The sequence below is a fragment of the Notamacropus eugenii genome, chromosome 7, assembly GCF_028372415.1.
Source record: "Notamacropus eugenii isolate mMacEug1 chromosome 7, mMacEug1.pri_v2, whole genome shotgun sequence".
In the NCBI taxonomy this organism is placed as follows: domain Eukaryota; kingdom Metazoa; phylum Chordata; class Mammalia; order Diprotodontia; family Macropodidae; genus Notamacropus; species Notamacropus eugenii.
In genome coordinates, this window is record NC_092878.1 from 64,675,728 (window position 1) to 64,703,339 (window position 27,612).

A 27,612-nucleotide genomic window follows, 5' to 3' on the forward strand; every position below is an offset into this window, starting at 1 on the left:
GCATTCTAATTACCCCTTCCCTCAATATGGCCTCCTTTCCATCATCCCTTCCCTTATCCCCATCCTCTCTCTTCTCTTGTAGGGCAAGATAGATTTATATACTCCATTACCTATATTTCTTATTTCTCAGTTGTATGTAAAAACAATTTTTATGTACCTTTTTAAAAATTATTTTTTTAATGTTTTACAATCACTGCCATAAAATTAAAATTTTATCCCCCTCACACCTACCCCCCACTACTCCCCTCCCTCCCCATGACAGAATACAATTCTGTACAGGTTCTACATATACTTTCCTATTGAGTACGTTTTCACTATAGTCATGCTATGTAGTCGAACTAAAATAAATGGAAGAAATCATATAACAAATCAAAACATGATACACAAAAACACACACACACACAAACATGATCTGCTACATTCTGTGAATTACTTCCATATTTCTTTCTCTGAGTGTGGAAGGCATTTTGCCTTAGAAAACCACCATTGGGATTTTCTTTTTAATAAGTTCTTGCATTATTACGAAATTCCAAGTCTACCAGAAAAAACTCTCGCACACTGTGGTTGTTGCTGTGCACAAAGTTCTCCTGGTTCTTCTCCTTTCACTCAGCATCAGATCATATAAGTCCTTCCAGGCCTCTCTGAACTCTTCTTCTTCATCATTTCTTATGGCACAATAGTACCATTACATTCATATACCATAATTTATTCAGCCATTCCCCAACTGATGGGCATCCCCTTGACTTCCAGTTTTTGGCAACTACAAAGAGTGCTGCTATAAATATTTTTGTACATGTGGGACCCTTTCCCATTTTTACGATCTCTTGGGGGATACAGTTCTAGTATCGATATTGTTGGGTCAAAGGGTATGGACATTTTTGTAGTCCTTTGGGCATAGTTCCAAATTGCTCTCCAGAATGGTTGGATGAGCTCACAGCTCCACCAACAATGAATTAGTGTTCCAACTTTCCTACATCTTCTCCAATATTTATCATTTTTCTGTTTTGTCATGTTAGCCAATCTGATAGGTGTGATGTGGTATCTCAGAGTTGTTTTGATTTGCATCTCTCTAATCAATAGTGCTTTAGAGTATTTTTTCATATGACTATAGATGGCTTTAATTTCTTCCTCTGAAAACTGCCTGTTCATATATTTTGACCATTTATCAATTAGGAAATGACTTGTATTCTTGTACATTTGACTCACTTCTCTATATATTTTAGAAATGATATCTTTATCACAGACACTAGTTGCAAAAATTCTTTCCCAGTTTTCTGTTTGCCTCCTAATCTTGGTTGCATTGGGTTTGTTTGTGCAAAAACTTTTCAGTTTACTGTAATCAAAATTATCCATTTTGCACTTCATAATACTTTCTGTCTCTTGTTTAGTCAAGATTCTTCCCTTCTCCATAAATCTGATAAATACACTATTGCTTGCTCCACTAATTTGTTTATAATATCACTCTTGATAACTAGATCATTTTACAATCTTTACACCTAGATCCATTTGGACTTTATTGTTTTGCACGATGTCAGGCATTGGTCTATGCCCAGTTTATCCGATTTTCCCAGCAATTTTTGTCAAACAGTGAGTTCTTATCCCAGAAGCTGGGGTCCTTGGGTTTAACAAACAGGAGATTCCTATATTCATTGCCTACTGTGCCTTGAGTACCTACCATATTCCACTGGTCTACCCTTCTGTTTCTTAGTCAGTACCAAGTGATTTTGATAATTGCTGCTTTATAATACAATTTGAGATCTGGTAGGGGTAAGCCACATTCCCTAGCATTTCTTTTCATTAGTTCCCTTAATATTCTGAATCTTTTGTTCTTTGATATTATTTTTTCCAGCTCTAGAAAATATCTGATAGTTTGGTATGGCACTAAATAAGTAAATTGATTTAGGTAGAATTTTCATTTTAATTATATTGGCTTGGCCTACCCATGAGCAATTGATGTTTTTCCACTTACTTAGATCTGACTTTATCTGTGTGAAAAGTACCTTTTAATTGTGTTCAACTAGTCCCTGGATTTGTTTTGGCACTCCCAAATATTTTAGTGTCTACCCTACCTAGTTTTAAATTGGATTTCTCTTTCTATCTCTTTCTGTTATGCTTTGTTTGTAATATATAGACTTGCAGAACATTTGTGTGGGTTTATTTTGTAACCTGCAGTTTTGTCAAAGTTGTTTTTTGTTTCAAGCAGTTTTTTCCTTTAATCTCTGAGATTCTCTAAGTATATCATGATATCATCTGCAAAGAGTGATGACTTAGTTTCTTCTTTGCATATTCTAATTCCTTCAATTTCTTTTTTTCTCTTGTTGCTCTAGCTAACATTTCTAGGACTATATTGAATAATAGTGGTGATAATGGACATTCTTGTTTCACCCCTGATCTTATTGGAAATGCATCTAGCTTATCTCCACTGCATATAATGCTTAAATCCTTCTCAGATCATAATGCAATAAAAATTATATGCAATAAAAGGCCATGGAAAGATAGACATTTAAAAACAAATTGGAAACTAAATAATCTAATCCTAAAGAAGGAGTGGGTTAAACAACAAATCATAGAAACAATCAACAACCTCCTTAACATTTCTTGTTTATTTTAAGGTTAGATTTATCACGTTCAGAAAGGGGGAGATTGAGGTCCCCTACATGTATAGTTTTTCTGTCGGTTTCTTCATGTAACTCCCTTAACCTCTCCTTTAAGAATTTGGATGCTATACCACTTGAGAATATGTGTTTAGTAGTGATATTTCTTCATTGTCTGTGGTGCCTTTTAGCAGGACATAGTTTCCTTCCTTATCTCTTTTGATTAGATCTATTTCTGCTTTTGCTTTGTCTGAGATTAGGATTGCTACCCCTGCTTTTCTTACATGGTACAATACTTCTTACAAATACAATATATTCTGTTCCAACCTTTTACCTTTACCTTGTGTGTATCCTTCCTTTTCAAATGTGTTTCTTGTAAACAACTTATTGTTGGATTATGGCTTTTAATCCATTCTGCTATCTGTCTCTGTTTTATGGGAGAGTTCATCCCATTCACATTCACGGTTATGATTACTATCTGTGTCTTTCCCTCCATCCTCTTTCCCACTGTTTGTACTTTTAGTGCTCCCTTCTCCCTTCTCCCTTCTCTGTTCCACTGGACTCCCATCCTGGACTGATATACCTGAGATTCTGCCATACTGCTTCTGCCCATGATCACCCTGGGGCTTTCCTGCTCAGCCGTGCAGCTCTGTGAGCTGTGTGTTCCTCCACCCCTACAGAACATATCCTTTCCATCAACCTTACAGTCTGTCATTGGCTGTGAATCTGCCTCAGTCTGTCTCCTATTGGATTCTGCCTCTCCAAAATTCGGTCAGATTTTCTTTTTAGAGGTATCTGAAGGAGTTTCTCTAAGAGCTTAGGTGTATAGTTGCTTTCACTCTGCCATCTTGGCTCCACCCCAATTCATATTTTTCTTAGAGGATATGGGTGCAGGAGTTAGGCCTTCTTGTCTTCTTGTTGTATGTTTTGATCTCCCTTGTCACCAAAGTAAGATTCTCTAGTGTGATTCTTTTTCCGATTTCTGCTCATTTCATTTTTTTTTTTTATTAAAGGGGCAATCCCTTGAGTAACTTAAAGAAGCTTATTCATTGAATGAGTGTATCCTACTCAAGGTAAGATTGTGATAAGACCTAAACCTGAAAAGGCCAGGGTGTCGTGTTGCATCCTGGGTCATCTCCAGGCATCCTGATGAATATCATGCCACTGGACCCACATGGCTCAGGAGAAGAAGGGGAGGTTAGTGACCTTGCACAGCCCTCTCTGACTCAAATCATAGTCAACTGTAAGTCATGTCATCATCTTGATGTCATGGTCATCTTTGAGAAAGAAGGACAAACACAAGCTCATTTCCCCAGTCATTTACTTGACTTTTGAACTCATAGTCAAGGTAGTTCTCTGCTTCCAGTGAGGGTGGGAGGTGTACCCTCACCCCCTCACAATCTAAACAGTGACTGCAGCTGCCCCTGCTGGTGCTGTAGCTGTCACGGGTTCCTCTGCCCCCTCCTCACTACTGCAGGAGCCTGGGCCCTTCTTCTCTCCTCCACTAGTCCACAGACATTTTCCATTGACCTTCCAATTTGTCCTCAGCATTTTGGGGTCATGAAGTCTGGAAACCACCACAGGTGTGAGGGATTCAGTTCCACCAAGGTCTGCTCAGGTCCCCTCTGTGCACTTGTGGCCCACATTGGACTGTACTCTGCTCCCAGTGTGGTGCAATAGACACTTCCCAGCGATCTTTCAGGCTGTCTTGGACTGGTGATTTGCTTCACTCCATCATTCTGTGGGTTCTGTAGCTCCAGAATTTGTTTAGAGCCATTTTTTACAGGTCTAGTTCTCTTTTCATAATTTTTTTTGCATCAGTCTTTATTCAAACTTTTCCACTACCATTCTTATCTTTTCCTTCAAGTTTTTTAGGAACTCTTGTTGGACTTTGATCTAATTATCATTTTTCTTTAAGGTTTTGCTTATAACTTTTTTCACATCGTTGTCTTCTGGGTTATGTCTTAGCCTTTCCTGCCACCTTAGTAAATTTTTATAGTCAAGTTCTTCTTGGTTGTTCATTTTTAAAAAATTAATTTGTTTTCAGTTTTCTGCAATTACTTCAATAAGTCTTAGATTTTCTCCTCCTTCTTCCCCAAGATGGCATGCAATCTTATATGGTTTCTATACGTATATTCTTTTTAATCATATTTTCACATTAGTCATGTCACATAGAGGAATTAAAATTAAAGGGGGAAACCATGAGTAAAACAAAACACAGTAGAAAATATTCTGCTTCATTCTGCATTTCAGTTCCATAGTTCTTTCTTGGGATGTGGGATGGTGTTCATTTTTCCCATCCTATTTCTTGCTTTCAAATGTTATGTTAAAGTTCAGCTCTACTCACCTGGTGAGAGCATAAGGATGACAGGTCACAGTCACAAGCTTCAGGCTTTTTATGCTGAAGTTTTCAGAGCTAGTTCTGGGGGTCTATAAGTTTTCAGTGATAGGCCCTTCACCCAGTGCCACCAAAGGATCACTTGTAATCTCTTTCTGCTCAGTTGTCTGATCCTCGTACCATCTCTGGGCTGAGAGCTCCTGAAGCTGCTGATGTTGCAGAGCTACCTCCAAGGCCTACCATTGATGTTGCCACTATATGCACTTCAGATTGGCGATCACCTCAGTGTCATATATTTCTCCTACCAACCTCCTAAGTTATCTTAGACTGGGAAACTATACACTATCCTACATACTACACTATAGTTGGCTCTGCAACTCCAGAATTAGATTTAAGGTGTTATAACTATTTAATAGTTATTTTATAACTATTTAAATAACTATTTGGAAGGAAATGTTGGGAGAGTCCAGCTAGGTGGTTGCATCTGTTCTATCATCTTGGACTCATTCTCCCTAATTATGATTTTTAAGGAGCTATTTTATTCAATATTTTTGTGCCAAGCTGTTAATTCTTCTTCCATAATTTTCTTTCATTTCTCTCCTTTCTGTTCTCAGTTGTTCTTTCCTGTCATTATAGTCCCTTTTATGGTCAATATTTTTCTCTGCTCATTTTTCTAGCCTATTTCTTAACTTTTGGACTTTCTAATAAGGTTGAGCTCTGCTTATATCTGAGGTGGGGTGATATATCTGACCTGAACTTCTGTCTTTCAAGAACTCCTGCTGCTTTTACAAGTGAGTGGGTGCACATAAATTTCAGTGCTTCCAAAATGATGTGATCCAAGGAATGGTCGACTCACTGCCCTCCTGTTTCATGCTCTGGTCCTTACTTATTTAGTGCCTCTGTTCCCTCATGACTGTAATTATTCCTCAACTCCCCCAAACTGTGAAAAGAACTGGGTAGTGGGTGCCAAATGAAACCTAATCCTTGGTCCCCTGGGTTCTCTTTCTAACCAGGTGTTCAATCCTTTTAATCATCCCTAGTTGCTTGATTGCTTTCTGTTATGCTGCACCTCTGGCCACCATATCCTAGTATTCACCATCTTTTCTTTCTGTGTTTCTTAGCAAAGCAAGATTTCAAATTAGTCATATGCAGAACTATATATATCTCATTCTGCATTTTAAGTCTATCACTTCTCTGTTAGTATATGGGAAGTATGCTTCAATTTCAGTCCTTCGGAATCATGGTTTATCAATGCATTGATGAGAATTCTCAAGTCTTTTAAAGGGGGTATTTATATTTTTATTGTATAAATTATCTTGGTTCTGTTTGCTTCTTTGAGCATCAATTTATACTAATTTTGTAAGTTTTCTCTAAAATTATCCATTTCACAATATTTGTAATACAAAAGGCCAATCTGGAGTGCATATGGTGGCAACAACAGTAGTGGGCCTTGGAGGCAGTTCTGCAATATCAGCAACAGCAGCAGTTTCAGGAGGTCTCAGCCCAAAGATAGTAAGAGGGTCAGCCAAATGATCAAAAAGAGATTACATGGGATATTGCAATTAATTAATTTTTATTAATTCATATAGTATAATTTGTTCACTTAATCATCAATATAATAACTTCCAATTTTTTGCTACCATGAAAAAAAGCTACTATAACTATTGTGTATATTGATCATTTTCTTCTTTCTTTAATGTCTTTGGGATTAAAGGGTATATATAGCTTAGTAACCTTGGGAATAAAGTTTAGAGAGGCCATTTAGGCAGCTATTACAATAATCCAGCAAGAATAGAGAACTAGAATCAGGATGGTGTGTGTGCTCATGTACACAAGGTCACAGATGCAAAATATATTGTGGCAGTAGAATTAACAAGAATTAGCAGCTGATTGAGGGCTGACAAAAAAGAGTGTTGAACCTGGGTGACTGAAAGAATGATAGAACCATCAGCAAAATAATGAAAATGAGAAAAGAGACTGGAGTAAAAAATTATTAGTCCTGTTTTGTACCTGTTAAGCTTCAGATGTATACTGGTCATCCAAGACTACTAAGTAGTTGGTTCATCTTTTGGGTACATTACACCAAAACAACTGGTTACTTCAGTCAATTTAGTGATAGATTAAAATAGAAGGTAAGTTCCTAGAGGACAAGGTTTCTTTCATTTGTTTTTCTATGTGTCATATCTGGGACAGTCCTTAGCATAGGTAAGGAATTTAAACAATGTTTGTGGAATCAAAATTAATTAACAGAAGACTGGAACTTACAGATCATCTAGCTCAGCACTCTCTTTTTAAAAAGAGCAAAATGAGTTAGACCAATCACCTCTACTTCATGAGATCCCTGGCTCCTTCACAGCTCTGTTCAGATACATAGCTGAGTGGATTTTTTACCTAAGTTGATAATTTAGTTCATTTAGAATGGCCCATTTAATTGCCTCAGGTCAACACAGCCGTTCACCATTCCCATTGAGTGATGTTAAACAGCAAACTTGTTTGACAAAGATCAGTCTGACCTCACCCATCAACCCTTCTGTTTGGAAAGATACTACTAAATGCTGTAAAGGTGCCAAGGTTTGGGCAGTGTGCTTCTGAGAGGTTATCTGCCAAGTTTAATTGATTATTACACCATCTGGAGTTACCTGATTGGAAATGGCATGTTCTGTTGCCACCCTTATGCAAAATTAAGATAATAATTTGAACAATAACAGAACAAAGGCATTGAGAAATACTTATTAGTAGCTATTAGGCAATTCCTACTTTGAATTTTGACCAGAGTGTTTAATTATATTATTGCTTTGTATTGTATAAATTCTTTCAAGCAGAATGGTGATATGATTTTCATATTATACTAGAGTCCCTGCCCCAAACCTATAGGAGTTTGTAATGAGTTTGTTTTTTTTTTTAATTTGGTTGTATAATTTAATAGAAATCTGATAATGGGTTCCATTATAGAAAAACCAGAAATATAAAACTTAAACCTAACTGGGTTTAGGACTTAGATCTTTGAGGAATATTCAATGGTTGTAGATACTATGTAATTTTTATTCACCTATTTTAAGCCTCTGATCTTATTAATTATTAACTAACATGCTTATCTTTGGTTTTTGTTTTTTATCATTCCCATTTTTTAAAAAAAATTTAATATTCGTTTAAAAAAATTAGTTCCAATTTCTTTCTGTCCCTCCTCCCCCTCCCTCAATTATTGAAAAAGCAAGAAATGTAATATCAATTACACATTTGAAATACTGTAAAACATATTTCCATGTCAGCCATGTTGCAAAAAATAAAAAAACAAGAAAAACAAAGTGAAAAATTATGCTTCAAACTGCACTCGGACTACATCATCCCTGTTTCTGGCAGCAGATAGCATTTTTCATTGTAAGTCCTTTGGAATTGTCTTGGATCGTTTGCTGTTGATCATCATACAGTATTGCTGTTGTTATGTGAAATGTTCTTTTGGTTCTTCTCATTTCACTTTGTATCAGTTCATATAAGTCTTCCCAGAGTTTTCTGAAACCACTCTGCTCATCATCTCTTATAGCACAAGAGTATGCCATCAAAATCATATACCACAACTTATTCAGTCATTCCTCAATTGATGGGCATCCTTTCAATTTTCAATTCTTTGCCACCACAAAAAGAACTGCTATAAATATTTTTATATCTGTAAGTCCTTTTCCTTTTTCTTTAAGTTTTGGGGGCTACAGAGAAAATACAGAGAAAAACAGATCAATAGACATGACTTCCAACTGTCTGACATAAGCAATACATACATCAGAAATCAACAAACAGGTCCAACTCTCTGGCCATTGCATACACACCAGAGAGAGAAGCACCAGCATCTGAGTTGCAGATTCAGGGGCTTCTTAGTGGTTGCCCAGAGTCTCATCTGGCCAAACAAACATTTCCAATCAGTAAGCCTCAAAATAAACATCACCCTTCCAGTATTTATACATTTTTTAGAACCAGAGGGCATCACAACCCTTGAGAACCAATGCCTCATTAGAAACTTAACAAAAGGTGTGGGCTTTCCTACAAACCTTCCCAGGCCCATTAATGGGTGGAGAAGATCTTCCTTAATCACATTATTCAATCAGAGGCACTTGATTATATTGATTATACTAAGACAAAAAATGCATTAATAAACCTACCAACCTTCAGGACATCATCCCTTCTTTCTCAAGGAGTTCAGTGTCTGTTTTGTAGTCTCCATCCCAAAACCTACTCTCTTACTAAAGGACTTCAAAATACTTATTGATGTTCCCTCAAGTATCCTAACCCATCTTTTTAATCTTCTCAGTTCCCATGATTTACCCTTCCACTTCACCTCAGTTACATACAGGGATGGTGATACCCTTGATTTTGCTATCACCCATAAGCAGTCCACTTCTTTGTTCAAGGACCCTTTATCCAATTATAATCTTGTGTTATTCTGTCTGTTCTCCACCCCACCTTGCTGCTAAAATATTTGTTCCTCCTTTGGAAGCTTCCAAACTCTCCACTCTTCAATAATTTCTCAGTTCATCATCCTTGCTCTGGCTATTTTCTCCTCTGTCCCCAATCTTGACCATTTGATGAATTATTTCAATTCCATACTATTCTCCTTTTCTCAGATCACCTGTCCTTTTGCCTGTCATGCCTTTCCCACATCTAACCTACTTCCACCGCCTCCTCCTTCACTCCTCTTCAGGTATTACTGAAAAGAACTTGAGGAAATCACAAACCATCCTGACCAGGTCCACACAAATTTGTTATCCAATCTTACTGGGGCCCTCAGTATACCATTCAATCTTTTTACTGCTCTCTAATCAATTCTCTAAACACTCCTCTTCTCTCCTTAAGCATCCATTGGTAGCCTTTGCTACATCCTTTCAACTGAAGATCTCACCACATAATTCATTTTTTTTAAAATGCAACAATTCTCAATTTATTTGCAAACAATTCAACTGCTAAATTCAAAATGTAAAGTGAAACAGTGATGCAAGAAATTGAAAAATATAATAATGTAAAAACTCCATTGTCATGATAAATTGAATAAAATGTTTAACAGCAAATATTTATTTGATGTGAATTTACTTAATAAGTTGGAATTAATAGTTGTAGAGAGGAGACTAAACAGTATAAGCAAAAAAGTAACATTCTTTTCACATGCACGTAGAATCCTCACAAAATTTAATATCAAAACTATTTTTTTCTGGATTGAGCCCATATGTGGGAATTTGTGTTATTTGAATATATGTATTGGTGCAATGCTTTTTAATTTTTTTCTCTGTGCAGGTAGGTGAATGAGAGGAGAAAAATAAAATTTTAATTTAAAAAATTTTATTTCATTTAAAAATCAATCTCAGACTAACTTACAAACTCCAACTAATTCAAAAAAGCAGAACTTTATATGCTGTATAATTAAACTAAAACAACTTGACTGAAAGTAATAAAAACTATATGAAAACTATTAAATTAAAAAGTAATTCATGCAATTATATTCTAACAAATCAGAGAACCTAAAGGAAATAGATGATTACCTACAATAATATTGCATAAGCTGAAAAAAGAATTTTTTTCTATGCTCTAATATCTTTATTTGATTTTAGGAACTCTTAGCTCTTATGTATTTTCTTCAGTGGTGGTGAGAAATGACCACTTCTTCAGAGTGGACAAACTCAAGGCTAATAATTAATAATTAACTTTGCTAATAATAAAAATATTTTAATGAAAAACCATTACCACTGACCTTCTTCACTTTGATAACATGGAAAGAGCCAGGATGTCTCTCTCCACTGCAAAACACACCAATTGGACCCAAGTTCACACCAATGGTCATCATACACAGGCTGCTAGTATCAAACTTGGTTAAATTAGTGCTCTTGCCATTGTCTAAATCAATTTAGATTGTATCATTCACTTTGATTAGAGGATCTAAATCACAGATGAAAGGGAATCATTGGCCACCAATTGAAGGACAGGTTTTTTTGCCTGTAAAATTCTTCACCTTGCACAACTTACATTCTAACTCTTCAGCTGTGATACAATAAATAGTTAAATAAATGGCCATTGGGGTTATGCACCAGACTTCTCAATGCTGATGACATCTGTAAAGCCAGTAGAAGTTGTAATGTCAGTGCATATTTTGCCATCAATCTTGATGAATTGCCAAATATAGATCTTCTTTACCTCTTCTCTCAGAGCACACTCTGTTCTTTTTTCTAAGGAAGATGATTAATGGGAGATACTCCTTCAGCTTATATTAAGGTCTGTGGGTGTTCTCTGAACAAAAACTCCTCCATTTATTCATCATTCAGTGCTTTGATTTTACTATATTCTTCACATGTTTCTTGGGCCCATCAGCAATTGCTGTGCCAATTGGAACCAGAGATCCAGAGGATGACTCATTGACCTCTTGAGAAGCCCTCAGCATGATCAGTGTCTGAATACATCCTTGTTCTATATCAGCAGCAAAGTGATCCCTGGTGATACAACATGTAGTAAAAGGGTCACAGTGGAATGTGCTTGACCTGACAACGAGAGACAAATGTTAGATATGTCAGCAATGAAATGTCTGATGAAGAACAAACTTGCCTCATGTATGATGGAAAAAATGGAGGTCACTTGCCATAACTTCCCTCTTCTCCTTATTTCACATCCCACTGACATCATTCCTCCTTTATTATACCCTTCTCTCTAGTCTCCAAAGAAGAATTACTTTTCTTCTTACCAAAGCAACCCATCTACATGTAGCTTTGGTTCCATCTTCTCCAGCAGATAATGTATTATGATAAAATCTTTCCCTCTATTGTTTATTCTTTTCTTTTATACTGATGTTATCCTATAAACACATTCAAGTGTCCTCTATCCCTAAAAACTCTTATTAGATCCTATTATCCCTGCTAACTATTAATCCTATATTTCTCCTATTCTTCTCTGCTATAATCTTAGAAAATATTGTCTGGACTCAGTGCATCTACTTCCTCCCCTGTGGTTCTCTTCTAAACCCTCTAAAATCTAGTTTCTGATATCTTTATTCATGTGAAATTTCTCACTTCCAAGTAATGAATAATTTTTGATTGCCTAACCTAATGCCCCTTTCTTAATCCTTAACCTTGTTCTTTCTGTGGTACTTGACACTATTCATCATTCCCATGACACTTTCTCCTCACTTTTTTTTCATAACCCTGTTCTCTCTTGGCTTTCCTCCTACCTGCCTAACCTCCCTTCTCAGTATTCTTTGATATATCTTCAGTCATGTCATGCTCACTAATTGGAGGTGTACCTCAAAGCCTGGTCTTGGTTTCACTTACACAGTTACTACCTTAGTTTAAGCCCTTATCACCTTTGGCTTTGGATAGACAAAAGCCTCATAATTTGCCTCCAGCCTCAAATCTCTCTTTGCTCACCCTACACACTGTGGCCAAATTAATTTTCCTTTAATGCAAATCTGATCATTTTATTCTCTGAAGGACAGGAGTTCTTAACATTTTTTTGTATCTGGGACCCCTTTGGCAGTCTGGTGAAGACTGTGGTCTCTTAGGAATGTTTTTAAATGAATATGTAAAATTACAAAAGAAAGCAATTATATTGAAATATAGCTATCACAGTACTTTTTAAGCTTATGAAGACCAGGTTAAGATCCCCTATAAAATATAAAGTCCTCTGTTTTGCTTTTAAAGCACTATACAACCTGTCTGTCTAGGCTCATTGGACATTATTTTCCCTCAGACATTCTGTAATCCAGTCAAACTCACTTTCACTCTCTGTTACTCACATAAGGGGTGTAGGATGTGTTCAGGTAGGACCAGTACCTTGGTGTAATGACTGCTGAGCCCTTTTGGGGTCTTTCCAACTTTGGTGTTCACCTGTTCCACCCAACTCTCACCTATGGCTCCAAGAAGCTGCAACATGCACAGTGGCCACACCCTGGTAAGCTGTTTCAGCAGATGGGACAAAGCAGGTTGAGAGTAACCAAGGGGTCTCAAATCCATTGGTGAGTTGGGGGGGGGGGGTCTAGCTCAAGCATATGAAGACCTCCTCTGGTGGAATGGTTGAATGAGAACAACACCAGGAGATGAGCAGTGTGATCCTTAAAAGGCTCCTCAGACACTCAGGGGACTGCTGAGTCCCACTGCTGCTTCCAATGAGAAACGACACTATGGCCTGGGCCGACTGTGTGCAGGGTTGTGACTATAGCTCCCAGTGTATCTGCACCCTCTGATTCTATTCCAACTGAAATTTACAAGGTAGGGACACCATCACTCATACAAAAGCTGACTGAAATTTTCCAGGTTGTATGGCAACAGGATGTTATCCCCAAGGAGTTCAAGGCTGCCTCAGTTGTCGATCTCTATAAGGGTAAAGGGAATAGATTGTCCTGCAACAATCACAGGGGGTCTCTCTCTTAGTCATTGCCAAGGATATTCTTGCCAGAGTCCTCCTTGATAGCCTGATCCTTTACCTGGAAAATGGTCATATACCTGAGAGCCAGTGTGGCTTCAGAAAGGGCCAAGCAACAGTCAATATGGTATTTGCTGCCCAAAAACTCCACGAAAAATGCCAGGAGCAGAACAGAGGACTGTACACAATGTTTGTAGATCTGAACAAGGCTTTTGACACTGTTAATCATGAAGGTTTATGGAAAATTTTGTCAAAACTTGGCTACCTGGAGATCATCAGTATTGTACATCAATTTCATGATGGAATGTTTGCCCAGATCTTGGATAGTGGACAATGGTCTTGTGCCTTCCCAGTCACCAGTGGAGTGAAACAGGGTTGTGTGCTTGTTCTCATGCTTTTTAGCATGATATTTTCAGCAATGCTGTCAAATGCTTTCAATGAGGATGAACATGGCATGAAGGTCAGCTATCATACTGATGGTAAGTTCTTCTATTTGAAAGGGCTACAAGGCAAGACAAAGGTGGAGGGAGTGTTGGTGCATGATTTTCTGTTTGCAGATGATTGTGCACTCAATTCAGCCTCTGAAGTTGAGATGCAACAAAGTATGGATCAATTCTCTGCTGCCTTTGCTAATTTTGGCCTTATAATTAACACCAAGAAAACACAGGTGCTCCATCAGCCACCACCACACCATTCATATGTGGAACCATCGATTACAACAGATGGAGAAATTTTAAATGGTGTGGATAAATAAGTTCATTTACCTTGGCAGTGTACTTTCCAGGGATGTACACATTGACAATGAGATTAATACATACATTGCTAGAGCTAGCTCAGTGTTTGGGAGGCTCTGAAGAAAAGTTTGGGAGAGAAGATGTATTAGACTGACTACCGAACTGAAGGTCTACAGAGCTATTGTGTTGACCTTATTGTTGTATGCCTGTGAAATATAGACAGTCTACCAGTGCCTTGCTGGGAAACTGAATCACTTCCATTTGAACTGTCTTAGGAAGATTCTCAGGATCACCTGGAAGTATAAGGTACCAGATACTGAAGTCCTTGCTCGACCTGAACTGTCAAGCACTCAAACTATGCTTCAGAGAGTGCAGCTCTGATGCACTGGCCATGTTGTTCAAATCCAAAATATATGCTTGCCAAAAAGACTATTTTATGGAGAACTTGCATGGGGCAGGAGATCACATGGTGGTCAGAAGAAGTGGCATAAGGACACTCTCAAGGTCTCTCTCAAGAACTTTAGATTTGATTGTGGCCCATGGCAGACACTGGCACAGAACCACTCAGCATGGCATGCCCACATCAGAAAGGGTGCTGTGCTCTTTGAGCAGAGCAGAATTGAAACAGCTCAAAGTAAATGTAGGATGCGCAAATTTGGGATATCCACCCCAAAAATTCATATGGACTATCTATACCCAACCTGTAGTAGAGCATTCTGAGCTCATAGTGGTCTGATCAGCCACAGTCGTTCACATTGAAACTTCATTTTATCATGGTGATGTCATTTTGGTCCTCTTTGAAGGACCACAACCTTCCAACTCACTGAAGGACAACAACCAACCAACTCAGAGAAGACATTCTGTCTTCTGTCACTGCACCTTTATACTGGTCCCACATGACAGAAATGTGCTCCCTTCTTACTCTAGTCTTTCTCTTGAGTTCCATCTCTGAATCATCAACTGCCAATTAAATATGTTGTGCTTGATGTCCTAAAATCAACATGCTCAATAAAGAACTAATTACCTTTCCCCAAAAAACCTATCCCTTTCTCAAACTTTATATTATTTTAATGAAGACATGATTCTGTAGTTATGACCTTCAAATGCCATATATATATATATGTATATATATATATGTGTATATATATATATATATACCAACTCTTCTACTTTCTGCTTCTAGAACATCTCTCATTTATCATGCTTTCTCCATCAATAAGGCCACCACCCTCATTGCTTCTCACCTGTACTACTGTAATAGCTTCCTAATTGATCTCCTTGCATCAAGGTTCTTCCCCACTCCAATCTGTGCTCCACATAGCTGCAAAGTGATTTTCCTAAAGCATAGATCTGACTATGTCACCTTTCTTCCCTACTTTGTAGACTCCGATGGCTTCCTCTTACCACTAGGATCAAATATAACTTCCTCTGTTTTACATTTAAAGCACTTCACAACCCAATCTCTTCCTATCTTTTTAGTCTTACACATTACTTTCTTCCATAAAGTCTACATTTGAGTTGTTCACATACATCGCTCTAGCTTCTTTCACTATGTCTTTGCACTGGCTGCCCTCAAGTCTGGAATACTCTTCCTCTTCATGTCTACTTTGTAGAATCCCTAGCTCCCTTAAAGACTTAGCTTGCATGTCACCTTCTACAGCTTACCTTTTCCGACCACTCTAGCTACTAATGTCTTCCCGCTAAAGTTGCCTTATAGCTAGCTATGTTATGTATATGTATAATCAATCACTCTAACAATCAACAAGTATTTATTAAATGCTTATTAGATCCTGAGGACTGACAGTAAAAGAGAAAACAGACTGTGCCACTGAGTAACTTACCTTCTAATAGATAGCATAAGCATATATACATATATGTGAATACACATATATATACATACTGTCTCCTCTAGCACCTTTGTATTCTCAGAACCTGATAAACAATGAATCCTTGTGAGTAAAATTATTATTAATCATGAAATAATGAAAACATAGAAAATTCTCCTGCATGTTGAGTTGATCATCCTGGAAAGACAAAAACATGAGTTTTACAAAATGAGGCAGTGAGGATAGGTTATGACATATTCTGGGGTTGAAAGCACTTCATACTAACATGATCACAGAGTCATTGAAATTGTGAAGGATTAAAATAACTTTATAGGTGAGCACTAGACACTTTACGAAGGAAATAATTATTTTCATCTGATTCCAGGAGTATATCTGTGCTTATTAAAAGGTGAAAAACAGCTGAAATATTAAAGAAAATGGTGACAGTACAGTCACTCATTAGATAAGGGATTAACTGTTTGACTTGGTGAAATCCATAAGAATCAACACATTAAATGATGTTTTATATATGCAGCATAAAAAAAAAACATTACTGACTACAGATGACTTCACAATCTTGTTGTAAGGAAAGAACTTGGTAAACCTTAAAGTATTTTATTAATAAGTTTATTATTATTCTAGCAGCAGTTTGGCAATAGTCATATATGGACATCTTGGCTTAGAATGAGAAAGACCTTTGTTCCAACATGACTTCTGATACCTGCTAATGTCTCTGTGCTTGTCATTTGACTTGCTTTTGGCAACTCCACAGGACTTACCTACTATGTCAGGAACAATTGGAGTTCTGTATTGAGTTCTCATACCACGAATTCTCTAGACTTATGAATTACAGATTCTTCATGTATTAGCGGCTAATAGTTAATGTATCACTGTTTTAATCCTAGACAGGATGTGGGCAAAATCAGGTTACAGCTTCCCCTCTATTTGGCAAATCTTTCATATTGATTATTTCTGGATCTGGATCCTATGCTTCTCTGCCATTTTATCCCAATTCTAAATACTGAATTGGTTATGGTAAAACTCACCCTTTCTTTGGGTACCCTACTCTTTGAGCCAGGGAGTGCTTTGTTCTGTCTTTGAATTCTCCAGCACGCATTAGCACAGCAACAAGCATATAGTTAACAATTACTATACATATGTATATAATTTTTAAATTAACTTAATTTAGAATTGAATTAATCTGTTTGTCCCTTAAAAAAAATTGTCATGCTTTACTATCTTGTGAGCTGAATGAAAGCTACTCGTGACACTTGAGAATTACTAAAGAGATCTTATAAACAAGATAACTATAATTAAGCAATTAAATCTTTCAGGGTGGGAACTGCAAAATATTTATTACTTGATGCTCAGTGAATTGTTAGGTGGAAGACAAAAGGCCAAGAATACCTGCAAAGCTAGCTGTCAGCTAACATGCCCTAATTTTCAGAGTATCAACTGTGATTACTGAATTTCTTTTTCAAAAGAATAATTACATTAGTAATGGGTAACAAGACTGAAGGCAATCAAACCCAAGTATAGTTGACACAGTTCCTAGGTCAGAATTACAATCTGATATCTTCTTTATTTATTTCTCAAAAGAACCACATTTAGTAACATTTTATTTTATAGCACACTAACACAAATGGCTAATTCAAAAAGTAAGTCAAGTTGTTTAGCATTCATTGCGCTAGTTCCTTCTTCAGTGAACCGAAGTGGTTAGACTAGATGGTCTGGAAGTTCTCTTGTAGCCCTAATCTTCTGTGTTTACATATTATAACACAGGAATGACTCTTAGATGACTGACATCTTTTTAAACTTTTCATCTAATTAGTCATCTGAAAGAGACAATAAGTCTTTGGCAGTAGAAACCAACAAAAGTTATACTTTGAGGTACAAAGGCATATGACTTTAATAATACACACCTCCAAATACAAGGGAAATTTTCCAAAGGGAATTATTTCAGAAGTTGACCTTTTCTCACTGTAGCTGGCAGCAGCATCTTAATCAGGAATGTATGTCTTTACTCAAGAGATAGCTTACTGAAACATTTTGTGTAAATCACATTTTTGTAGACCCACTCATGTTTTGCATGAAGAGTGATTGCAACTTAAAAGAACCCCCATGGATAAACCTTTGGTAAAGATGAAGCATTGAGAGGGAAGTATTTTTAGGACCTTAAATGAATAAGAATTGCTATGATTGCTGCTAATTAATATGTACCATTTATCAAGATACATATATATATACATATATATCTGTGTATATATGATATACATGTATGTATATGCATGTGTGCATATATATTCATCTGTGTATAATACACACCTAATTTAAATTTAATGACCCCAGGTAAGCACTCCAGACTTAGTGATCTCTAAGCTCCCTTCAAGTTCAAATATTTCAAGAGTCTTTACTCTGTGTCAACACGGAATTTTCAAATTTTGACTCTATTTCTAGTTTTTGAATCATAAAACTGGACTCTTTATATAAAAATCATTATTGATAGACTTTCATATTGTTGAGCTAATGGTTCCCATAATTGTCTATGTTCTTCAGTTTAGAAAACTCTCTCACTCTGAATTTCCTCCATCCCATATGAGGCTAGATATGACAAGAGGAAGTGAGAAGAGAGACACAGTGGTTAAAAAAGAATTGTGTTATAATCAAAGAAAAGGGACATGAGGACAATGGCAATTCTACTCTTGGCTTTGACTGCCTGATTCCATTGATCCTGTCTTGTGTTAGCTTAGTTGAGGCCAGTTGTGTTCCAGTGTGTATTTTATCTTTCATTCCATTCTCTGATGCTGTAAATGGATGCCTTGACTCCAGACAGGGAACCACATTACTAGAGCTCATTGAAATGCATCGTGTTCAAAAGGAGGCAGAGTTAGCCAGAGAGGTAGGGACCAGAAGTGAAGTTTTGATGGGTAGATGCATAAATCCATATATGCTTGGACCACGACTGGCACTATTCTGTAGGGAGAAGAGCAGAGAAATAGAAGGGTTCAGATTCTCTGATAACCAAAGAGAACAGGGAACTTCTCAGTCACAATTCCAAACCATACTGCTTACACTCAGGCCACCATCCTCATATGCCTCATCCCTCTCCCACAAAAACATGAAATTCTGCTCCATGAAGCATCCTATGCTCTGATGGGAGAATTTGTTTTGCCTTATTTTGCCAGGCTTCCACATCACTTGCCACCCACCATTTCCAAACAAGCTGCTGCTTTCGTACTATGCCTCTCCCCCAGCTTCTTCTTCTATGTTATCTTCCCCATTAAAATGTAAGCTCTTTGATGGCTGGGATTATTGTGCTTGTTTTTGTATACCTCATGCTTAGAGTGCCTGGCTATATGTAACTTTCCATAATTGCTTCATCATTCATCCTTTTCTTCACCACATCTCCCCTAAGTGGGACAAATCAAATAGAAGGGGGAAAAATCACAAAAAAGTGCAAAATATTCTTCAAAATACAATTCAAAGGAGAAAAATGGAGTGGCCAAGAAATGTTTATAAGCCGTCTGTAAGCTGCTTTGAGGAAAAAAAAAGAATAAGCCCTTTATGAAACTCCTACATTGAACCACTGGGGAATACTGATGCTACTCACTGTAGAGTCCTAGCTAGGGTCAAGTTCCAACCATATACCATCCCTCAGTAGCATGGTCCAAAATATTTCTGCAGACCTTCCACCATTAAAGCAACATCAATACAATCATTACATCTAAGGAAAGATTTTAAAATAAATAACAAAACATAAAAACATGACATAGTACAACAATCACCTTAAAACAATGGAGTGGTGATGTTAATATCAATTCATAAAATCTGGGGGAAAACAGTCATGGTGGTCAAGAAAAGCAGTAGCAGGAACATTAGTTCCACCATGTGAGTGATGATACATCCAGTGTTGTTCCTGGTCCTTGTCATAGGTCTAAACCATCAGAATTGAGTGGGGGGAAAGATCATTGGCTCTAGCTTGCAACTTAATGTGAGGCCAAAGTAAATGCCTGGGGTTTTTATACTGCTACCCATTCAGGGTTCCCAAGCCCATCAGCCAAAACCTACTCCTTCTAGGAGCCCCATAAGAGAAGGTTACCATATTTTGGCTCATTTATAGATATCTATTGAGAGACTACCCTTTTCTTTCATAAGAGGGAGATGAAGACTTCACCTTCATCTGGCCACTTAAAATCACTTAGATTGACCCAAGAATCCCCTTTTCCTCAAGTAAACTCCCACTCACCATGACTATAAAAGGATAATTTTAACTCCTATGTATTGTCAAAAAGAAAAAAGAAACACATCCCAATAATTTCAAACTTTGGTCCCCAAACCCCTACCAGTAAAGAACTTTGGGGAAAAGAAATCTGTTACTTAAAGAAGACCTGAACCATTTCCCAGATTGTATGGATGATTTCTGAAGGGACAAATACCTCATGATCTAGCCAAACCTGCAAAAAGTTTGGAGTGAAGGAAGAGAATCATATCCATCCATTCTGAACAGGCAAGTCTTCCTGAAGAGTAGATGCAAGAAATTGTTACAGTAAAGAGTCCTCCCTCTTACTGGCATTACATTAATTTATTAAAAACAGCCTTTGGGGGAGAGGATACTCAAACTCAATCAAGGAGATCATGATGAAAATATTTTAAATGTATGTTCCAGTGTTCCACAATATCAGCTTCTTGGGGGTATTATGGAAGATGTGAAAAATCCAGTGACTAGAATGGCAATGGGCCCAATCCTATACTTTCTCTGAAGTAAAATGGGGACCATGTTTAGAAGCAGTGATACAAAGAAGCCCATAGGGAAGAAGGGGATGTTCCAGAAAGACCTTAATAATAGCTGCTGTTATAGAAGACTTCACTGGCACTGAAATATCATATCCTGTATTTGTATCAGAAGCTCTGTGTGTGACAAATCTCTTGTTATACAATAAAGGAACAAGGCTCATAAAATCAATTTCCCAAATAGAAACAGGTGAAACTCCACCTGGGGTCATACCATATGAATTCTTAAAAGGCAGGTGCTCTCACTGACATGAAGAAAATCATTATACAGAAGTGGTTATATCATTTTTGGTAAAGGAGGGCATATGGTTCCATTCCTATGCCATGTTCTCCATTATACAGATTGATGAAACCCTTCTCCAATGGCTAATCTTTTTCATAAAATATTGAACTGATTTTATTCAGTTTAGTAGAGGGTATACTATGTATTTGGTAATCACTAGCATGTCCCATGAACAACTGTGTGTTATGAGAAACATAAGTAAAATTCTTCCACTTATCCTGAACTCAAATCAGAGACCCTTTAACTGTCCAGTACTGTTCCCTCCAGATCCCAGATCACACAGCCAAAACCATAGTCACTACGCAAGAATTCGTAACAATTTTATCTGTTCTTTCCCTCAGTGTTCTCCCACAAACCAGCCATGTATCCTACAATTCAGATCACTGGGAGGATTTATCAGAACTCCTATCTGTTAAGGTATTCCCAGTTAATGACTTACTTGCTGCTGAAATCCAATTGTGTATTATTTTCTAAAAATGGGCAGAAACATCAGCAAACCAACCAAAATGATATTCCTTGAGAAGTCAGTTCTCAAAATTAAGGGATCATTGGTTAAACAGAGAACACAAAGTTTTGGGACTAGAACTAGATAGCTTAGCCTCCATCAACATCACAACTATTCATGAAGGACAATACTACCTGAGAAGACCAAGTGAGAACCATCTTGGATGCATCACTTCCATTTAATGTTGGAAGCTTACTTTGCCCTATTGGTACTTGTGGAGGATCCATATTGCATTGTCCATCATGTAATGGGCAATTCTGAATTAAAGGTAATAATGTAAACCATTATATAATCATGTCATCCATTTACTAATATTGTTTACATTAATACAGTAGCATAAAAGCAGTTGTTTCTCAAACACAGTATGAGCAGCCACTTCAAGGAGCTTATGGCTCTAGAAGTCCAATAATTATTCAACATGGTCATCCCTTGGTGCCTGCCAAAGACTGTACTCCAACACAATCTTTATAAGCACAGACTCCCAGGAAAATTGGCCCCATAATATCTTAAGGACTCAAATGAAATGACATTGGATAGATATTCCAGAGCTAAAGCATGAGCTAGAAGATGCACTGAATGGAGCACTGGGCCTGAAGTCAAGAAGTCCTGGGTTCAAATCCAGAGCCAGATGCTAATTAGCTGTATAACCCTGGGCAAGTCACTTAATTTTTGTCTTCCTCAATGTCTTCATTTATAAATAGTATAATAATAGCACCTGTCTCCCAGGGTTGTTAAGAGAATTGAATCTAGGGGGGGCGAAGCCAAGATGGTGAAGTAGAAAGACATACATATACTAGCTCTTCCCACACAGCCCATAAAATACCTGTAAGGAAAGACTCTCAACAAACTCTAGAGCAGCAGAAGTAGAGAACAACAGAGTGAAGGAGATTTCCAGCCTAGGGTGACCTGAAAGGCTAGTGGGAAACGTCTCTCACACCAGATATGGAGAGGAGCCCAGCCCAGCCTTGACCACGTGGCACGGCTCTGGGAGGAGGACGTGAGCAGGCCTTGGGTGTGGATTCCCCAGTCGCAGTAGCAGCGGTTGCAGATCCCTCAATGCGCAGGCGCCAAAAGTCAGCAACAGGGTTTTTTCAGTTGGCCAAGAAGGGTGAAGGGCCTTCCCATAGTTCTGGCCTTAGGCAACAACCACAGAAGCCACATTGGGAAGGCAGCAGCAGTTCCCACAGCATCCCCTACAGCAGCCTACATCCATCATTAGATCATACAACCCCTGGGGGCACTGAGCAGCTGATTCTTACCTCAGCCCTGTGTAGAGGTCCTGCAGCAGCTGATCTTTATCTCACACTGAATGGCAGCCCTGCCCCTGCAGCTTCCCTGAATCTCAGCCCCTAGTACTGGCTTGGCAGAACTGGAGGTGACATGGTTGTGAAGAGAATTGAATCTAATGTTTGTAAAGATTTTTGCAAACCTTAAAACTCTATAAATGCACACTATGGTTCCCACTTTAAAATGGCAGACTTAAAATCAGCTTGATAAGTAAAAACCATCAAAATACCCAGGTGTGGAATATAGATTCTCCCTAACCAGAAGAGTTTAATATGCTTCTGAGCTTTTTTCTTCCTCTATGTATTAACAGGTATCAATACAGACTATATCTAAAATCATCTGGAGTTTTCACCACTGAAAGACTTAACTCAGTAGTTTGAATCCTGAATTTTCTTTGAATTAGTTTCTCATCCCTTGTCTCTCATGAATTGTCATGGGATCTAGAGCCTCTGGCATTGTAGCTTTAATCTAAGCCAGGCAGCATTACATAATCAATATAATGGTGGGTAGGACAGCTATGTGGTACAATAGACAGAGCACTGGGCCTGGAGTCAGGAAGACTCATTTTCCTGAGCTGAAATCTGGCCTCAGACACTTAATAGCTGTGTGTCCCTGGACAAGTCACTTAACCCTGTTTAACTGTTTCCTCATCTGTAAAATGAGTTGGAAAAGAAAATGGCAAACCACTCCAGTATCTTTGCCAGGGAAATCCTAACTGGGATTGTAAAGAACTGGACAAACTGAAAAATGACTGGCCAAAAGCAATAACGGTAGACATCAGTGCCCCTAGTAGATGGGGCCCTCCTTCAGATCTTTGTCCACCAAAATGTAGCAATATGAAGGGAAGTTCAAATGGCTCTGAGGAAAGAGTAAAAGCATCCTTGACTCTTTCCCAAATGAAAAGGAAACTACACCAAGTGGATGGAGAAGAAAATTGGGTGAAGATTGGCCACTAACTTAGATCCACTATGATGGTAAGAGGAGGAACAGGCACATTAGTCATCATAGTGACTTTCTTTAGTTCCCCATTATTTCCTAGCAGTTGTCAGATACCATCTGTCTTCCTCATTGGCCACAAAGGGCTATTCTAAAGGGAATTTGTATGACAGAACTCTCCATCTTCCATCTCCATTATTAGGCAGGAATGATATTCCCTTCCCTCCCCCCACTTGATATTGAATATTAACTGTATCAGTAGTAATAACATCAAATAATTTAGATGCCCTAAATAATTTAGGGCATCCATTCAGCCCTACCCAAAATAACACACATAGAAGCTAATATAAGTGCTGAAGAATTCAATATTCATGCCCACAACACAATCACACTGATCAGCTACCACAACTGAGCTCTTCCTCCAGCTTCCACCAGAGTAAGGGTCCTCCTTTCCTCAGTGGTTAATCTCTCATAATTCTTAAGAGAAAGTGGGGCAAGCCTATGAATCAGTTGAGTCCCCTGATATAATAGTCAGATATTTAACACTCCTTTCCCTTTCTGAGCCACAGTAACTCAGTAATATGAAGAATTAGTTCAAAAGAGAGTCCATATTTATGGAACCAAGTATGCAGAACTCCCCACTTAATCTACCTAAAAAGGATAAAGAGAGGTCCCCAACTATAGTAGCCTCCAACTAATTCAACTGGTTTTGCAAGCTCTCCTGGTCACAGAATTCTCCGACAAATGCTCCAACTCCCCCATCAGAGCACAATTTCATTAACCATTGTTCTAAGTTTTCATCAACTTATTTAAATTTCTCTTACAACTGTACATGTTACTTAATTTTTAAAAAAATTAAACGGTTATTTGCATCTGCCTCTAATTTCTGAATCACTAAAAAAAATTGCCTTGGCATCATAGTGTTTCCAAAGATGTCAATGAGAACCAAATAATGCCTCTGAAATTTCCAGTTTCCTCTGATACACATTGTACCAATCCCAGTAGATTAGTTGAAATCTTTTCTCTATTCCAAAAATAAAGTTTTTCCTCTTGGGCCAAACACAACAAATCTAATTTCTCCTTTGCATAACAACCACTATCATACTTCAAAACATCTATCAAGTCCCACCTGCATATTCTCTTCTCTAGGCTAACTACCTGCTTTTCCTCCAACTGCTCCACACTGACATGGACTCAAGGCTGATATTTTGTAGGACAAACTTCCATACAAAGATCATAGGATCATAAGAAACAACAGACCCACTTTCTGGGAAGCATGTGTTTTGACTTGATTTTCCACTAGTAGTTTACTGGTGATGAATTGATTGAGTAACCCTTATTCCATTGCATCCCAACCCCCACCCCGTGACCAACAACATGCATATGTGTGATGGTTAACTTGAGGTTAAAGGTGCCTGGAAATTTGTAGTCTTAAAACCAGAACATAACTAAATGACCCGTAAAAATATTAATGTCATGACTCTGATCTCATTAAATTTCTACTCTAATCAACCCTGTAATCTGGCCCAGGTTCAATAAATATTAACCAAGGTATTGAATGAATTAAATTGTCCTAAGTATCTCTGCAGAATACATATGGTCTTAAGAAAGGCATTGGTTAGTGTATAAAGTTCTGTTATTCAATCCTTTCTCCTTGAGTGACATTGCTTGATCCTTACACAATATGGTCTTTGAGTCTTCCAGCTTAGATTTTGTTTTCCCCTTCAGGATTTCATTACATCCCTTGAGTTTCCTGGGATTGCCATTAGAAGTTCATTTGAGTCTCTCATCATTCATAAACTTGCTAAATATTTTTGGTGTGACATCAAAATAGCTCCATTTTCTGAATATTCTGCTATTCTCATTATCTGTACATCATTTCTTCACCTTCCTGCCCCACCCCCAAAGTCTGTTTTTCTACTCCAGCCTTCTTTATCCTGTGGCTCCCAACTTTCCTGTCATAGCAGCTGCCACCATGGTAGAATTGGCTCTAAGAGTAAGGAAATAGTTGGTCAGATGAATCTTTCAACAACCAACAGGGAAAGGTCCCTTTCTGTGGAAGTTCTAGTTTCTTCACAGAAGTACTTAGGGCTCTTTTAGGGGTCCCTGCCTAAAATTTGGCTGCCATCCTCAAGCCTTCAGACTTCCCACTCCTGGTCTAGCATGTGACTTTAAGGCATTAATACCCAAATCTCTGACAGTTCAACTATCTGTATTATCACTTGTGTTTCATTTTTAATTCTATCACAGTCCCTGAACAAGCTGTCAGAACCAGTCAGCCCTGTTCATTCCTACCTCAGACAAGAAACCAGTGGACCTTTCTTCTCATAAGTATTCAATTTTAAATTTAATCTAACAAAAAAAAAATGATTATTGACCCCAAGGTGAAATATTTCCTTTGAGCTCCCTCAAATAACAGATCCCTAGAAATTGAGATCTTTTCTTGAACTACCACCTTTATCTAGGGCTACTTACCTGACCTTTTACTCCAAGACATTGAAAGGAAGTACAGGAAATGAAACAACAGGGTTGGTCATCCAGTATTGCCAGAAGCACTCCACTAGAGACATAGCTGATATAGATTTATTCATCTGTAAAATGAAAAGTAATGAAAAATAATCTTAGCAGATTTGTACAAGGTAAAGATTATATTCATCAATTGTTGAGCCAGAACTAGAACTTGGGTCTCATTATTAATCCAGAACTTTTTCCATATTTCTCTTTGACAGTTATTTTCTCCTTATTCAAAATACTTAACCATGAGTACCTTTTTCTCTGGTTAAAACCAATATATTATTACCCCTAAAGTAGAAATCTCTTCCTCGTCTGTAGTGATATAACCTACCAGGGATTAATTCCTACCTCTGACATTGAGTACCTTTGTGACCTTGGACAAGTCACTTAACCTCAAATAGGTCTCATCTGTAAAATGAGAAGCTTCAACTAGATGGCTTCTGAGCTTCCTTCCAACTCTAGATTTGCAATCATATGATGCAATGAGGATATTCCTGAACACTTTTGTCCCCTTTACTGAATGTCAACAACTGGCAATATTTCAATTGTCCATAAAAAACTATACTATACTGAGTTTCATAAAAAAGGCAGAAGACACTGTCCATGCACTTTGAGGAGCATCTGCCATTCTTACACTTCTTCTATATTTCTTTCTGTTATTTTAAAACAGATTGAATTTGGGTGATCATCCTGAAAACAGAATGATAGATATTTTTTTTGTTGATTTTCTGCCTAAACACTCAACCTTAAAATGACTTTGGTGTTATTCAGTCATTTCCATCATTTCTGACTCTTCGTGACCCCATTTGAGGTTTTCTTGGCAAAGAGCTGGAGTGGCTTCCCATTTCCTTCTTCAGCTCATTTGTAAGGTAAGGAAATTGAGACAAATGGCTAAAAGTGTCTGAAGTCACATTTGAATTCAGGTCTTCCTGACTCCAGATCTAGCACACTACCACTGTGTCACCTAGCTGCCTTATATGAATTAATGCATTATAGTCTCTACACTGTGCAGTGTGTACTCATCAGACTATCTGTACACTTGTCAGATGTGTTAGAGAACCCAGGGCACACTCAGAGTTAAGCATGAAGGCCAATCAAGGCACATGCTTATGACTTATGTGTTGCCTTACACCCCCATGGGAATCATACTTTGCTTTCTAGTTTTGATTAAAGGAAAGTTCATTTATCTTGGCTGAATGGAGCTTGAGGCAGAGTCAGACTCATTTGAGATGTAACCCAATTTCCTTCCAATTGTGGATAGGGCCCCTGGCCATCTGGCATCTCAGACACATGGCTAAGGGGGCCAGTTCATTGAAGGACTACTAGCTACAGAGATAGGAACGTCTAACTTCTTTATATAAAGTTAATAGCCAAAGACATAAATGCAAAAGGTACAACTTCCCATTGCTCAGGAAGGCA

At 37.8% G+C, this 27,612-nt stretch overlaps 1 long non-coding RNA gene across 1 annotated transcript in view; it reads right to left on the minus strand.

Annotated features, from left to right (window-relative positions):
• Positions 1-2,659: 2,659 nt before the first annotated feature.
• LOC140513466 (uncharacterized) overlaps positions 2,660-27,612 on the minus strand; it is a 65,145-nt gene continuing 40,192 nt past the window's right edge. Inside the window, exons 2-5 of the long non-coding RNA XR_011970187.1 lie at positions 26,155-26,270; positions 15,893-18,850; positions 10,664-11,444; positions 2,660-8,633 (exon numbers count right to left, since the gene is read on the minus strand). This is a non-coding gene — a long non-coding RNA (uncharacterized lncRNA). The remainder of the gene's footprint in view (positions 8,634-10,663; positions 11,445-15,892; positions 18,851-26,154; positions 26,271-27,612) is intronic.